This window comes from Megascapheus bottae, chromosome 17, assembly GCF_031878675.1.
Source record: "Megascapheus bottae isolate mThoBot1 chromosome 17, mThoBot2.hap1, whole genome shotgun sequence".
NCBI classification, from domain to species: Eukaryota; Metazoa; Chordata; class Mammalia; order Rodentia; family Geomyidae; genus Megascapheus; species Megascapheus bottae.
This window is the reverse complement of record NC_143525.1, coordinates 30678166-30692398: the sequence shown is the minus strand read 5'-3', so window position 1 is coordinate 30692398 and position 14233 is coordinate 30678166. Positions and strand designations below refer to the sequence as shown.

General features: G+C 45.5%; 1 protein-coding gene across 3 annotated transcripts in view; it reads left to right on the top strand.

The window, feature by feature from the left end:
- The window catches only part of Ksr1 (kinase suppressor of ras 1), a 130763-nt gene that overhangs the window by 53012 nt on the left and 63518 nt on the right, over nucleotides 1-14233 (top strand). The window lies entirely within an intron of this gene.

The following is a 14233-nucleotide window of genomic DNA, read 5'->3' as shown; positions in this document are numbered from 1 at the left end:
CTTTTGCAGACTGTTGACTGGGAAGAGGTGGTCAAGAAATGTGTCAGATAGCTGTGCTGTGACACAGGAAGCTCACTGTCCCATCTCAGTCTCTCAGAGACAGGAAGGACCTCCTCTCCCTATTCTTCCCTCCTCTCCCCTCTCCCCCTCCTTCTTTCTCCAGGTCTCAGCACTCCTGGATGGAATGGAGGGAGAAAAGGAGGGAGGAAGGAGTGGCTGGGCACTCATGACTGCTTGAGCTCTGCTAGGCTTAAGCTGGGGTGCCTCTTTGAGCCTTTGACGCCCAAACTCAAGAAAGGTAAGCTACTAGCCTGTCCTCAGAAGCTATCAACTACCACTCTAAGAGACCAGGTCTCTTACAGGACCCCAGGGTGAGGTGGCATTAGAATAGAGGCCCTTGGGTCAGCAGAGCTTGACTGTAGTCCTTGGAGGTATTTTTCAGAGTCCCCTAGGTTTTTAATTATCTGACACATAATTTCAGAGCAGCTTGGGAAGGACAGGAGTTCTGAGGAAAATGTGGCAGCGTCCATGTAAGTTTGGGCACCTAGCACTGACTTTCATGTGTTCCCTTCCCCTTTCCCACAACACTATTGCTGTAGTCACAGCCAGTGCCCAGATTTGTTTGCTCAATGGATGCCACCAAACATGGCAGTTCTTGACCCTGGTTTTTGTGTCAGGTAAGGATAAACGTGGGCAGCAAACAAATGCTTATACACCAGGTGAGAACACACTAGTTTATGAGATACTAGGGAAGCAGAACCTACCATAAAACTCTGATATAGCTTTGTACTGTTGATCATTGTCTTATGTATTAAGTCAGTGGGAATGTCTCTTCCTGCCTATCCCCCTACTCCCCATAGCCTCTCTGAGGTGCTGACCCCTGTGGTTATTTGCATTGTGTTCTGGGGGCTTCTCCTGTCTTAGCTATTCATCACTGAGCAGTGGAAGAAGCCATCTCTTTCCTAGGGACACATGTAATTCCTGTCTAGGAAAGAGGCTCATCACCCAAGGGATGGTGGCTTGCTGTACCTTGCAGGCTCTGACTGTACAGAAATGTAAGTGACAAAGCTGTCTGGTTCTGGAGGAGACCTGTGGTGGTGGCTTAAGGTCCGGTTCAGTTAAGATGTATTGAGGTTTCACAATAGGCTGGGTTTTAGCTAAGTCTGCCCCGTCCGTCCTTCCTTCCTTCCTTCCTTCCTTCCTTCCTTCCTTCCTTCCTTCCTTCCTTCCTTCCTTCCTTCCTTCCTTCCTTCCTTCCTATCGCTTCTATTATAGAAGGCACACAAACCTAAATGAACATTTCAGAAAATGACCACAAGGAGAGAGCATCCTTGTAACTAGTGCTCAGATCAAGAATTGAGTCCTGCCAGCACCACAATGTTCCTGGTCTCATCCTTCCCTGACCACAGTGTTTAGTTTCTTTTTTTTTTCTTTTTTCTTTTTATTGTAATTAATAAAAGGGTTACATGATATTTGCCAGATAGAAGATGCATTAATTCACATACATTGATACCCTTTCACATGTCTTGGTACCCATACCCTCCCCCCAACCCACAGTGTTTAGTTTCTGTAGGTGAAACACATGAGTGATGTGAAGTCAGGGGCGAGGTGGGGAGGAGGGTGCAGAGGCTGCCAGCCCCAAATCATTCCACAGTGGACCTAAGTTCTCATCCTTTTAAGCCTCACTGTCCTCCTGTGGCCCTTTGTCAGGGAGGCCCTGACCTTGGCTGAGTCTCCTGGCCACACTGCTGTGTAGCTAAGCTCTTAGTGGTTTTTCATAATCAAGGCAGAAAGGTCCCATTGTGGTACTAATGCCTTTGCCATAAAGCACTTTTTGTTTCCTAGCAAAATTCCAAGTTGCAAAAGGGATTCGGCCTAGGAAAGACATACCAGTGAATGGCCATGAGCCACATGCACTTGCCCAGCTAGGCCTCTAGTAAGTAATGGTTAGCCAGCCTGTCTTTTATCGGGCACTTCAGTGGCACAAAGACCCTTTGCAGAGCAGCTGAGTGGAGTATTAGATTTCTCACTCTGGAATTACAGTCTGATATTAATATGTCAGGATTCCTTTGGCACCATGTGTCAGAAACTGAAATAATACTGGCTTAAACAAGGCTCCCCCTTTTTTGTGCCCCAGGACTTGAATTCAGGGCCTGGGCGCTGTCCCTAAGCTTTTTTTGCCACAGTGCCACTTTTGGCCTTTACTGTTTATATAGTACTGAGTAATTGAACCCAGGACTTCATGCATGGTAGGCCAGCAGTCTACCACTAAACCACATTCCTAGCTCACAAGGGGTTCTTTTCCTTAGGAAACAAGAAGTACAAAAGTGGGGAGTCACTGTCATCATCAGAGCATAGTCTCATATTCTCAAGATTGCTGCTATATCTCTAGGCTTCACATCTGAATTTCAGATAGGATGTTGGCTTTTGCCAACTGCCTATTACCTGTTCCAATTAGGAAAATTAATTTCCTGGAAGCCACCATCCATAGGCTTTCTCTCATGTCACATTGGCTAGAACTGGGTCATGTGGAAACCACTGGTTGTAAGAGAGTCTGGTAGCTCATCTCACTGTTACCTGAACAAGATCAGGATTCTCCCAAAGTTAAGGAAGATAAGAGAGTCACTAACAGGTGCCAAGATCCACTGGGTAACCTTGGTAAGAAAACAAATTGTTTCACATGAAATTACATTTCCTTGGCAACTAACAGTTATATCTGAAGGCACTCAAGTTTATTTTAATCATTTTATTTCCTCTTCTTTCAGCTCTTCCCCCTTTTCTTCTTCCCCCACCCCCCTTCCACTTCCCTTTCATACTGAAGTTTGAACTCAGGATCTCTCTCACTCGAAGGGTAGATAGTCTGCCATTTGAGCCAGGATTCTAGGCCTGTTTTGTTTTGGTTAGTTTTTGAACTGGGTCTCATAGCTCACATGTATGTACCACCATGATCAGCTTAAAGATGAAATCTCGCTAACTTTTTGCCTGCACTGACCTTCAGTTGTATTTCTTCCAATCGTTTTTCTTTTCTTTTCCTTTTCCTTTTTGGTACTGGGGATTGAACCTGGGACATTGCACTTGCTAGGCAAGTGCATTGCTACTGAGCTATATTCCAGCTGCCTGTTTCTCTTTCTTTTTTTTTTTTTTTTTTTTTGGCAGTCCTGGGCCTTGAGCTCAGGGCCTGAGCACTGTCCTTGAACTTTCTCAAGGCTAGAGCTCTACCACTTGAGCCTCAGCACCACTTCTGGCTTTTTTCTATGCATGTGGTACCGAGGAATTGAACCCCGGTCTTCGTGCATGCTAGGCAAGCGCTCTACCACTAGGCCAAACTCCCAGCCCTCTTTTTTTTTTTTTTAAAGCTTCCTTTCTAGAGCCTGTGGATGAGAGAAGGCAGGAATCCAAACATGCAAGGCTAGAATGAAAGCAAGCTAAAAATTTCCTCTGTGCTAGGAGCAGCTTTCAGGAGTAGCCTGTTCCATTACTCTAAGCTAGGAGAATGAATATACATTTCACAGAGTTATATATAGTAGTTGGCAATCAGATCCCCTAATTGTGGTTTTTACATGGCTTTGTGTTACTTAAAACTTGTCCCTGCTTGCTTCACCTGTGTCTGGTGTGTAATGTCCTATTTTGTAAGCATGATATGGAGAGAACCTGGTTCTAGCTAATCTGAGACCTATCACATACAGGCATTAGCCAAAGGGGCAATTAGAAAAAGATTGCTGTGTGACTTAGGGCATGTTACCTAATCTCTCTGTTTCCTCATCTGTTATAACAATTACCTTGTGGTTATGTGTTAAAAGTGCAGAACTAGGTAGCAGATACTGTCAGAGCCCTTATCACCAGAATCATTGATTGGGGATGCTCCATGTGGGATTGGGCCGTCTTGGGAAGATGTGCGGAAAGATGCCCATCTGAGCCATATTACCTGTTGACAGATAAATCTTTCACTAAGACAGCTTCAGGGAACCAGGAACACATTCCAATGTGCCTGTCCCCTTTCTGTGACAGTGGAGAGTGGAATACTTCCACCATCACCTTTTCCTTCTACAGTGTTTACATATCATACAGCTTACCCAAGTTTATTGTGAACAATTTGAAACACAAATACATAAAAGAACAACTTGGAATGTTTGATTCAAGTGGTAGGCCACCTACCTAGCAAGTATAAGGTCTGAAATTAAAAAAAAAAAATACCATAGACAGGGAGAAGTGGAGGGAGGTACCTGGAACACACTTTGCATAGATGGGATGGGCCTATCCTTGTTGCTTTTGTAACCTTCCATTTGCTCTGAGCACATGTAGTATTCGGATGGATTTTGCCCCACCTTTAGAAGAGGCCCCAGGGAGAATTACAGAACTCCCAGGACCCACTGTAACTGCTCTGTCTAACCAGGGGCCTGCATAAGTTGCAGTAAATCCCATGCTATAACAGTGGGTGCTATGGGTCTGTGGGAGGGGGTGTGATCAAGTAATCTCAGATGAGATATTCTTGATGCAGAAATTAATGGGACAGGAACTAGGTCTTGAGGACCTTCTAACCTTAGACAGTATGACATTCTCAGTGAGCCTTTAAAATTTTTTTTATAAATTTATTTTTCTTCTTCGGTTGGTGCTTCTAGCACGGATCTATACCTTCAGCCCTGTTTCCACTGATTTTTTAAATTTAATTTATTATTTAAGATAAGGTCATGCTTCCTGCTTAGGCCTGTTGGGGTCCTTTGTCCCCGGTCCCCCTCTACTAGTAGGGGGATGGGGAAAAACACACCCTGACCAAGCCAAGCTGTGAGAGGAAGGGGCCCAATGTCCTCCCGCACCCAGCCTTCTTACCCCAGAGCACGAACAGAGACGCCACGCAGCTTCATCAAGGCAGGAAGATCTCTCTTTATTCCCTAAATTCCTCCTCCTTATATTGGGTGAGGGAGCCTATCAGTATACAAGATGGACAGGACAAAGAGACCCACGTGTTTTATCTCTACTACAAGCCTCAGCAGAAAGTTATCAGACACGGCATTACTCAGCCCCCAACAAAAGCCCATCCACATGGGCCACATGTTTTCCTAACATGGCTAGAATAACAGCAGTGTGTTGCATTGTCCACCTAGGGATTGAGATGGGATGGTGATATTTCCTTATAAACTTTACTGTCCGGACTGGGTATGAACCACAATCCTCCCAGCCCAAGTAACTAGGATTATAAGTGTGAGTCTTTGGCATTTTTGGTTGTAAGTGAAGGTTTTTAAGACATCATTTCAGCTGGATGTGGTGACACACATGTGATCTTTGTTACTCAGAATGCCAAGGCAGGATGATTATTTGACCCCAGAGTCTGAGGCCAGTCTGGGAAACTGGGACCCCATTCTCTCTTCCCCCCCTCCCCCACCCAATCCGGGAGGAAAACAAAAAGATTCCCTTAAGTTGTTAAACATGCTTGTATTAAAATCTGTCCTGGCCCAAAGGCAACCTGGAAGAGGGGTTGGGTCAGCACAAGCTGTGGAGGAGAGTGTGCTAGGTGGAGGTGTGAAGCAGTGGGTGGATTAGGTTAGCACTATATACCTTTGCATTTCCCAAACCATATAAAACTGGGTGTGGCATCAGCATTTGTGAAATCTGGCATGATTTTTTTTTTTTTTTGGCCAGTCCTGGGGTTTGAATTCAGGGCCTGGTCACTGTTCTTGGACATTTTTTGCTCAAAGCTAGCACTCTGCCATATGATCTACAGAACCACTTCTGGCATTTTCCTGTGTATGTGGTACTAAGAAATCAAACCCAGGGCTTTGTGCATGCATGTGCAAGCACTCTACCATTAGGCTACGCTCCTGGCCAAATTTTACGTTTAAAGCAAAAAGAGAAGGTAAGAGGTACTTGCTTCAAAATCACACCACTTTAATTTTCTGGCAAAGTCTATACTTTGCCCCAGATTGTCTTAGAGTTAGTTGCTCTGACATTGGCAGTCTATTCACCCCTGTGTGCCTAGGTGCTGTGCTGGGGACCTAGAGCCTGCCCTTGCTAGGCGAACCTCTGTCCTTTGTTGACAGGTTGTTTGCTGATGTGAGAATGAACAATCTGTGCACAGGAGGGCAGCCTGCCCTGTGATGCTCAGAGGGTAGGAGAAGACCCTAAAATACCCTCCAACCCAGCCCCACTGTTCTAATAAGAAGCTCTGTCATCTGGGTGCCAGTGGCTCATGTCTGCAATTCTAGCTTTTCAGGAGCCTAAGATCTGAAGATTGTTGTTTGAAGTCAGCCTGGGCAGGAAAGTCTGTGAATTATTAACTAACCACACACAAAAAATATCTGGAAGTAGAAGGGTGGCTCAAGTGGTAGAGCACCAGTCTTGAGCAAAAAAAATCATGGGAGACTGCTCAGGACCTGAGTTCAAGCCCCAGTTCTGGGACCAAGACAAAAAACAAAAAAAGCCACTGAAACCAAAATGGAAGTCCTGTCTTCAGGACTGGAGAGATTACACCTGACTCAGTTGTACTGCTGTGAACAGAAGATTGGAACAGAGATCTCTGTCCTAAGGGGTGCTGGCATCTGTCCTTCCTGACTTGGCTTAGTGTCACCATATGTGTATGTTAACCCTCATACTGGCATGCTCTAGAGATGAGACCATGACCTACACTGGGATGATTGGTGCAGGGTTACATGGCCTACTAGTGGCAGGCTGATGCTTAACTCAGGCCTGATTGATTCTATGCCTTATGCCATGGGCTCCAGGTCTCACTTCTGGCCTTGCTGCAGTGATTCAAGCCCTCCAAAGACTTTCCAAATAAAAGGTAATGAATGAGTGGTCTATGCTGATTAGCAAAGGAGAATCCTAATGTGGCTTCCTAGCAGAAAGGAGTCTTGATTACTTAGAAATAAGTTTGTTTGTTTGTTTCATCCAAATTGCTTGTAAATTATATGGCTAGCTCCCACCTGATATGGAATCCAGGAACCACTGTCCTTGGGTTATTGGGTGGCCTCTTTCTGAACCTGCCCCATGGTTGTAGCATTAGACAGGGCTAGGCTGAGTCAGATCCATCCCCTTCCTCCTGGAGGTGAGAGGACAGGGTAGATTTTAACTATACCCATCTTCTCTTCTCTCATGTGACAGCTGAGGAAATAGGCTCCTTCAAGCCCCAGGGTTTGGTGATTCTGTGGTATAGCCACAGCTTCCTCCCTGACTTGGCCATGACAAGTCAGAATCAGGATATCAAAAGCAGAACTGGAGTGGTGATGGTCTCTGTGCCACACTGTAAGGCCTAGCTGCCAGCCACTTCTTTGAATTCCCTCCTTTCCCTAGCATTCTTGCCTTGAATGATTGCCAGTTCCCCATGGGGCTTTGTAATGTGAGACATTAGCTCTACCAGGAAGGGGAGATTTTATGAAGTTTGATACTAAATAGAAGTCCAACTTTGTGATACATTAAACTCCTAGCTTGGCCAGCATCAGAAGAACCAAGGTCTAGACTTTGAATCTAGGCTTTGCCCCCTAAGAGCCGTATACTTTGGCAGTCTGTCCTCTGTCTAGGCCTCAGTTTCTTTGTCTGGGAAAGAGAAACTGACACTGGGCCTAAGAGGCTGCTGTCATGGCACCAAGCAGAGAACACAGCAAATCTCAGCTGGGGTAGGAACAGGGTAGGAGCCCACAGTTGACCCCAGGTTCTTTGTAGCTACTTCTTTTTTTTTTTTTTGGCCAGTTCTAGAGCTTGAACTCAAGCCTGAGCACTGTCCTTGGGCTTTCTCAAGGCTAGAGCTCTACTACTTGAGCCACAGCAGCACCACTTCCAGCTTTTTCTATGTGTATGGTACCAAGGAATCAAACCCAGGTCTTGGTGCATTCTAGGCAAGCACTCTACCACTAGGCCAACCTCCTAGCCCTGTAGCTACTTATTTTATTTCATCCCTGCATACTTCTGAGGCAGGCTGTATGGTCCCCATTTTCCAGATATACAGCGAAGTTTCTCAGTTTCCAAAATTTGTCCAAGTTCATATAACAAGTAGAGCATGACTCCTAAATTTTCTTCAGCATGTCATCTTATAGGAGGACCTCCCATAAACCACAGTAAAGGGATTTAGCTTACACCTAGAGGTACAGTCCAAGGTCCAAGTAGCACCTGTCTCCCCTTACATGCCAGATGGCAGAAGGTCACCATCCTCCATAAGTGGTCCATGTACCTGCAGAGTGGGGAGATACCTTGAAGCAGAAACCTCTGAATCTGTGGTCATCACAATGATCAGAAAAGCAATGCTTACTATTTTAACAGGGCTTAGAACTCTACTAAATAGTGAGTGCTGTGCTCCTTGGAGCATGGGTTGGAGAAAAATGAAATAAATAAATAAAATGCTAATGATGCTGCTGGCTCCAGAGCCTCCTGTTTTCTGCTGGCTTCTCCTTGCCCAGCAGAGCCACAGTGTGCCCTTGTTCTTCTGTCCCTTTGTCTGAAAGAGGCCTCAGGCTCTGCCTGAGGTGGGGGCCTGGTTGGGAGGCCAGGCCTTGTTCTGCTCTGTTTTCCTGAGGAAACAGCCCCTGTCTAGTGCCTATGACCCTGTACTTACCTGTTTCTCCTAATAAACACATGCAGCCTGCCTCTGGGAGGGTGCACCTGGCTGGTAGGGACCAGATAGCTATAGGGACCAGATAGCTGTAGGGTGAGCTTCTGGGGCAGTGTGATTTTCTATTTGCCTGTCCTCTGAAGTGGACTCTTCTGAAGTCATTAGTCCTAGTGAGAAGGTGCCTTTGAGGTTTTCCATGAGGCACTGATTGATTCCTGGTACTGCTCATATTTATGATCAAGGAAAGGTGTTGGTATTATGAGGTTGATTAAAGTGTCCTGTTTTTGCCAAGCCACAGGTAGAAAGATGGGAGTTCATTTAGTAATGTCTTCCTGTCCTGTCCTGCATGTTACCTATTACTGCATCTTCTCATGCAGCATTGCAAGGGCTTGTTTTTCCCATTGCAGAGAGCTGGTTCCAGCACTTGGACAGACCAGGTGTCTAGTGTACATGAAGTGGGAGAGTAAATACCAGCTGTAAGCTGGGTGGAGCACCTGTGTCTTCTAAGCCTCTGCATTGAAGGCACATTCAGATGACAAATACATGACCAGGAATAATTGAGACAATTAGGTCTGGGAATATGTTTTTACCTAAAAATCAAGCCCTGTTGTAGCTATTTCAGCTCCCCTTCCCTATGGCCGTGACATCCATGCAGCTGGCTTTTTAGTGAGTAAATCCAGTGCCCATGTCACAGTTGGAATCTGGCTTGGAAATAAAGAAGTAGACCCTTGTCTACTTCTTGAGATTTTGTTTTATCAGAAGACAGGCATCTGAGATGACATGTGCCTTTCTATAGTGGGCTGTGAGCTCTGGGGAGAAGAGATGGCTTTGTGGTAGGTTGGGTGACTTCACACTGTCTTCATATTGGTGTTTGGGGGCTAAGCTTGATTTGAAGATGGTGCAGCAGAGGACTAATTTTCTCCCCAAATGCTGTTGGCTGGGGTGAGGGAAGAACTTGTCTCCATGCTGTGAAGAGTCTCACTGAGTGTAGGCAGTAATTGATTGCCTTTTGTTTCTGTAAAAGTCAAAGCACTAGCAATCAAACATGTTTTCCCCCCCAGGAAACCAATGAGGAGCTAGAGGCCATATCCTTTAAATACTCTTTTTTAAATCACCACATGGCAATTCCATTTACATGTCATTGGCTAGGCTTTACCATTACATTCTACTCCATGCTGCAAGGGAGGTGGATATGGAGAACCTGAATATTAGCATTCTTTTAGGAAGAATGGAGGATGGGAATTAGGAGTCAGGTGAATGATGAAAGACCAGAGAGAATGAATTTGGTCAGACCTGTTAAGTTTGCAGGCTGACCTTACACTTGGAAGTTGGAGAGATGGAGGTAGGACTGGTAGGTGGCATCAGCACATAGGTAGATGGTGGTGGAGGTGGTGGACTCTGGGAAAGGCATGTATTAGGTCTGAGCCCACAGGGAAGTGTAAAACCCTAGCTATAGAAGGATCCTATTCACCCATATACCCAGAATTCCCTAGACACAATGGCAGCAGGTAATAAAACCAGGTCTGCAGGACTTTGGGTGCTAGTGATGGCCAGAGTACCTCTCCTCCACTGGGTGCAAGTGTTCCCTGAAGAGGCACCCTGGCTTTTTGTCCATTTCCTCTTTGCGGCACAATCTAATTGCATAAGAAGCCCAGGCATATTCAGTGGCACATGTCTATAATCCTAGCTACACAAGGCTACAGGCTGGTGTCTGAAAAAGGCAAAGAATGCGGGTAGAATTCAAGGAGGTTAAATTGTTTTAGCATATTCCTTTTTTTTTCTTTTTTGCCAGTCCTGGGGCTTGAACTCAGGGCCAGAGTACTGGCCTTGGACTTTCTCAAGGCTAGCACTCTACCACTTGAGCCACAGCACCACTTCTGGCTTTTTCTATATATGGGGTACCGAGGAATTGAACTTGAGTCTTCATGTATGCTAGACAAGCACTCTACCACTAGGCCAAACTCCCAGGCCCTGTTTTAGCATATTTCTGTCCTAAAACTCAGAGAAAGTTAGTTTCCATTTTAGAATGACTCCATTATTTGGAACTGTTCTTTGGCAATGGTGAAAAGGTACAAAGCCTTGAAGTCATAAACCTCAGAGCATTTCCCTCCATTCAAAGTCTACTCATTTCCAGGTCAATCACTAAATATACTAATTAACCATAAAAATGCTTGTTATTTGAGAGATAGGTGGGCTGAGTTCAAATCCCATCTCTGCCTTTTACCAGCCCCATACTTGAAGGGGTAGTGTGCAGTCAGTCAAGTTGTATGCTGCACAGCCCTGTGTCTGTGCAAGGGGGAGGGATGCCATCTTCCTACATATATGAAGATACCGTAGGTGCTGCTTCTGTCTTGATCTCTCTGTGCATCAGTTTCTCCTTCTAACTCCTATCTACTCTATTGCACGGATCTATGCACCTTCACTTCTGTCTGGTATTTTCTAAACCTAGGATGTTCACTCTTTTTCCATGGAAACTCCATTTAGTACTCTTTCAGTCTGAGTGACATTTTATTATCAAATTTTCACATGTTCTTAGTAGAAAGTACAAGAAAGTAAAAGTGTTCCTATTTTAGTTTCAAAGTATAAATTGACTGGAAGCTCCAAACAAGTAAATACAGAGCTAGTGTTTCAAATGTAAAAGAAAAAAGAATATATTGCAAATGTGGTTTTCTTCCCTGAGTTGTTAACTTGCTGAACACACTGTCAGGCTTTCATGTCCTTACTACTTTATGATAGGTCATGCCCTCCGATACCTCCTGGTTTCTGTCATAAATACCAGATGAGGATGGCATTTCTCCATGGTTGGCTGTTTTAAGTTGCATTTTTGTGAATCATCAAAAGCTTTGGCCTGCCTGGTTGGTCCTTTAAGATGGATTCCTACAGAAGTAGACTCACTGGCTGCAAAATGCTACCGTGGAACTTCTCTGTTCCTCTCCTGGGCACTGTCCTCTGCTCCTCTCCTGGGCACTGTCCCTCTCAGGTCCCACTGCAGCCTGCACGCATCTGGAGCCAGTTGAGGCCACTCTACCCTGTCCCTAACAATACCCATCCCCTTGTTTTCACTTTGTAGATTTCTGTTCCATAAGGTGGCCAAGGTTGTTCGGTCTCTCATTGTCTGTTCTTTGAGATGACAGTATTTGTTGTTTTCTTGAACTGTTGAACCAAGCTTTCTGGATTCCCCCTGAACCTTTCCTGGCTTTTTCTCATTCCTGGCTTTTTCTCATTCTCACCTGTGAATTTTCATAGCAATGTATATTGTAAAACTCATTGCTAACTCGTCAGGGTAATGATACCTCTGGCTCCTGCTAGGTTTTTACTTCAAAGGAATTTTACTCTTTATTTCTGTATTTCCAGCAAGGCCTGGTTCTATGCTGGGTAACCTGGAGGTACTCTCCATATTCTTGGATAGATGTGTGGATGGACTCTTCCTAAAAAACAAAAACCAAGTAGCATATCCCCCACTCCTTTCAGCAAGATGAATGGTCTTTTCCTTTCCTTTCTTCTCTCCCTTTTAAACCAGAGAGGTCTTGTGGCACCTGTAGATCCAGCAGGACAGTGGAGTGACCGCAGAGCCAGCTAGCCTTGGTGGGAAAGTGGCACGGCTTCCTTTCAAACAGACATCATTGGTGGCTGGCCATCCCACTCTTGCCCAGCTGAAAGCACATCACTGCCTCTTTCACAAGCAGAAATGCATTCTTACCAGTAACAAACAACCTCATAAAATCAGTACATGTAATTACAGTACATTTGGAACCCAGGAAAGCAGAAAGAAACTATTACCTACAGCCTCCCACTCAGCTCACACAGCTGACACTGCTGCCGGCTTTTCTTTCACGCATGCTTCCTAGGCGAATATTGAGTTTTTCCTACATAGTCGTAGCCATCTGGCACGTAGCACTCTTGTCCTGCCTTTCTCACTCAATACATCAAGACAAAGTAGCTTCCTATATTTCTGTAGACCCTTTGAATGGTTTTGCAATCATTCATTGAGCAGGTTTACCATAACCTGCTTAATGGTGCTTCTATTGTTGGGTCCTCAGTTCATTAACCTGTCATGCAGGAAAATGCCTTTGTGGGGGGCCAATCTGGACATCCTGTTTATTTCCTGCTTATTCCCCTCTCTTCAGGCCAGTACCCCCTTTGCCTCTGGCTTTGTGTTCTCAGTGTTTGTGTGGCAACACATTGAGAAATGGTTTCCCTTTTCAGGGGAAAAAAAAAAAAAAACCAACCAAAACTCAAGTTCTCAGAGCCCCAAGGAGACCACACACTGAGTGTACTTCTCTGCCCTATGTGGTCAGGGCAGGGGTGCTGCACACCCCGCTCCTCTTGAGGCGAGGGGAGGCCATGCCTTTGGCTGTGTGCCTGGCCAGGCCTCTCTCCCAACAGGCAGTCTAGAGAGTAGTGGCGCTGGGTCCCTGGCTGCCCCTTTATGGGGTTCTGTAGACGAGTCTTGAAGGGAGCCTTCCTTTGTGAGCCTCTGGACAGGGGCTTTCCTGCTCCTCTGAGGGGGGATCTGGGGGAGTTTTATACCTAAACCTGACAGTCAGTGACCCTCCCAAAGAGCTGTCCTGCTCCAGAAGCCAGGCTGTAACTTTCTGTCTTTGACTTGGATCCCCATTTGGAAATAGGAGTTTCCACTAGTAGACTTCTTAAAACAGTCCTTAGTTTGCTAAGTAAAAACATTGGTCAGATCAGCTAGGCTGCTGGCTCTTACAGTGGATCCAACCTAGGCTTTCTGCTGTTCTGTTGGATGGGTGGGGAGCCTTGGGTACTAGGACCTGTCCTGGCACTGCCTCTTGATTTCTGTGTGACTTTTAAGTCAAAGCTACCATTCCTGGGCCTGTTTCCATATTGGCCTGTTGCTTATTTGTATGATATAGTTTGTTGTTTGTTTAAGATAGTCTTACTATTTATTACAACCCTGGCTGGTCTTGAACTGTGTTTTGTTTTTTATTGATTTTGTTGCTCATGGGGCTTGAGCTTACCAGGGCCTGGGCACTGTCCCTGAGCTCTTTTGCTTAAGCTTAATGCTATACCTCAGATCTCAGCCTCCCGAGTAGCTATGATTACAGGACTGAGCTACCAGTGCCTGGCTTGGTCTTGAACTCTATCTACTGTTGAGATTATAGGCATATACTACCACACATAGTTTGTGAGATGATCTTGGGAGACTTTTCACCTTCAGACATTATAGGAATTGAAGATTTAAAATATTTCAGATGACCGGTCTGGCCAGTAACTCCTGCTAGTTGATATATTTGGTTGGGGTTAACTGCACAGAATGAAGGACAAGACACACAGAGCCCTTTGGGGTCTGCCTGGCCTGCTCTCAGGGCAGGTGAGCTGCCTGCCAGCTGGAGTGTTAATTAGAGTTCTGGGTCTGGGTCACTTGGGAACAGGCCATGGGAATGTGAAGCGTGTGCTGACCTGTCTGGTGAGTGTGGCTAGGCTGCATTGGCCGAGAGTGGACTCTTACTGATTGCTCACCTTGAGTTCTATACACAAACAAAACCAATGCCAGGCAAGAGTACATGTATATTTTATATCTCTTTCTTTCCAAACTTATGTCAGAAGGAAAAATACATGAAGCCCTTGCAATTGGGGGAGCTAGTAGGATGCCCCTTCCTTACTCAGCAAGAGAATGTAGCTTGCCAGGGTCCTGTGTGCTGAGTAAGGGCATTGAATCAGCCACCAAGC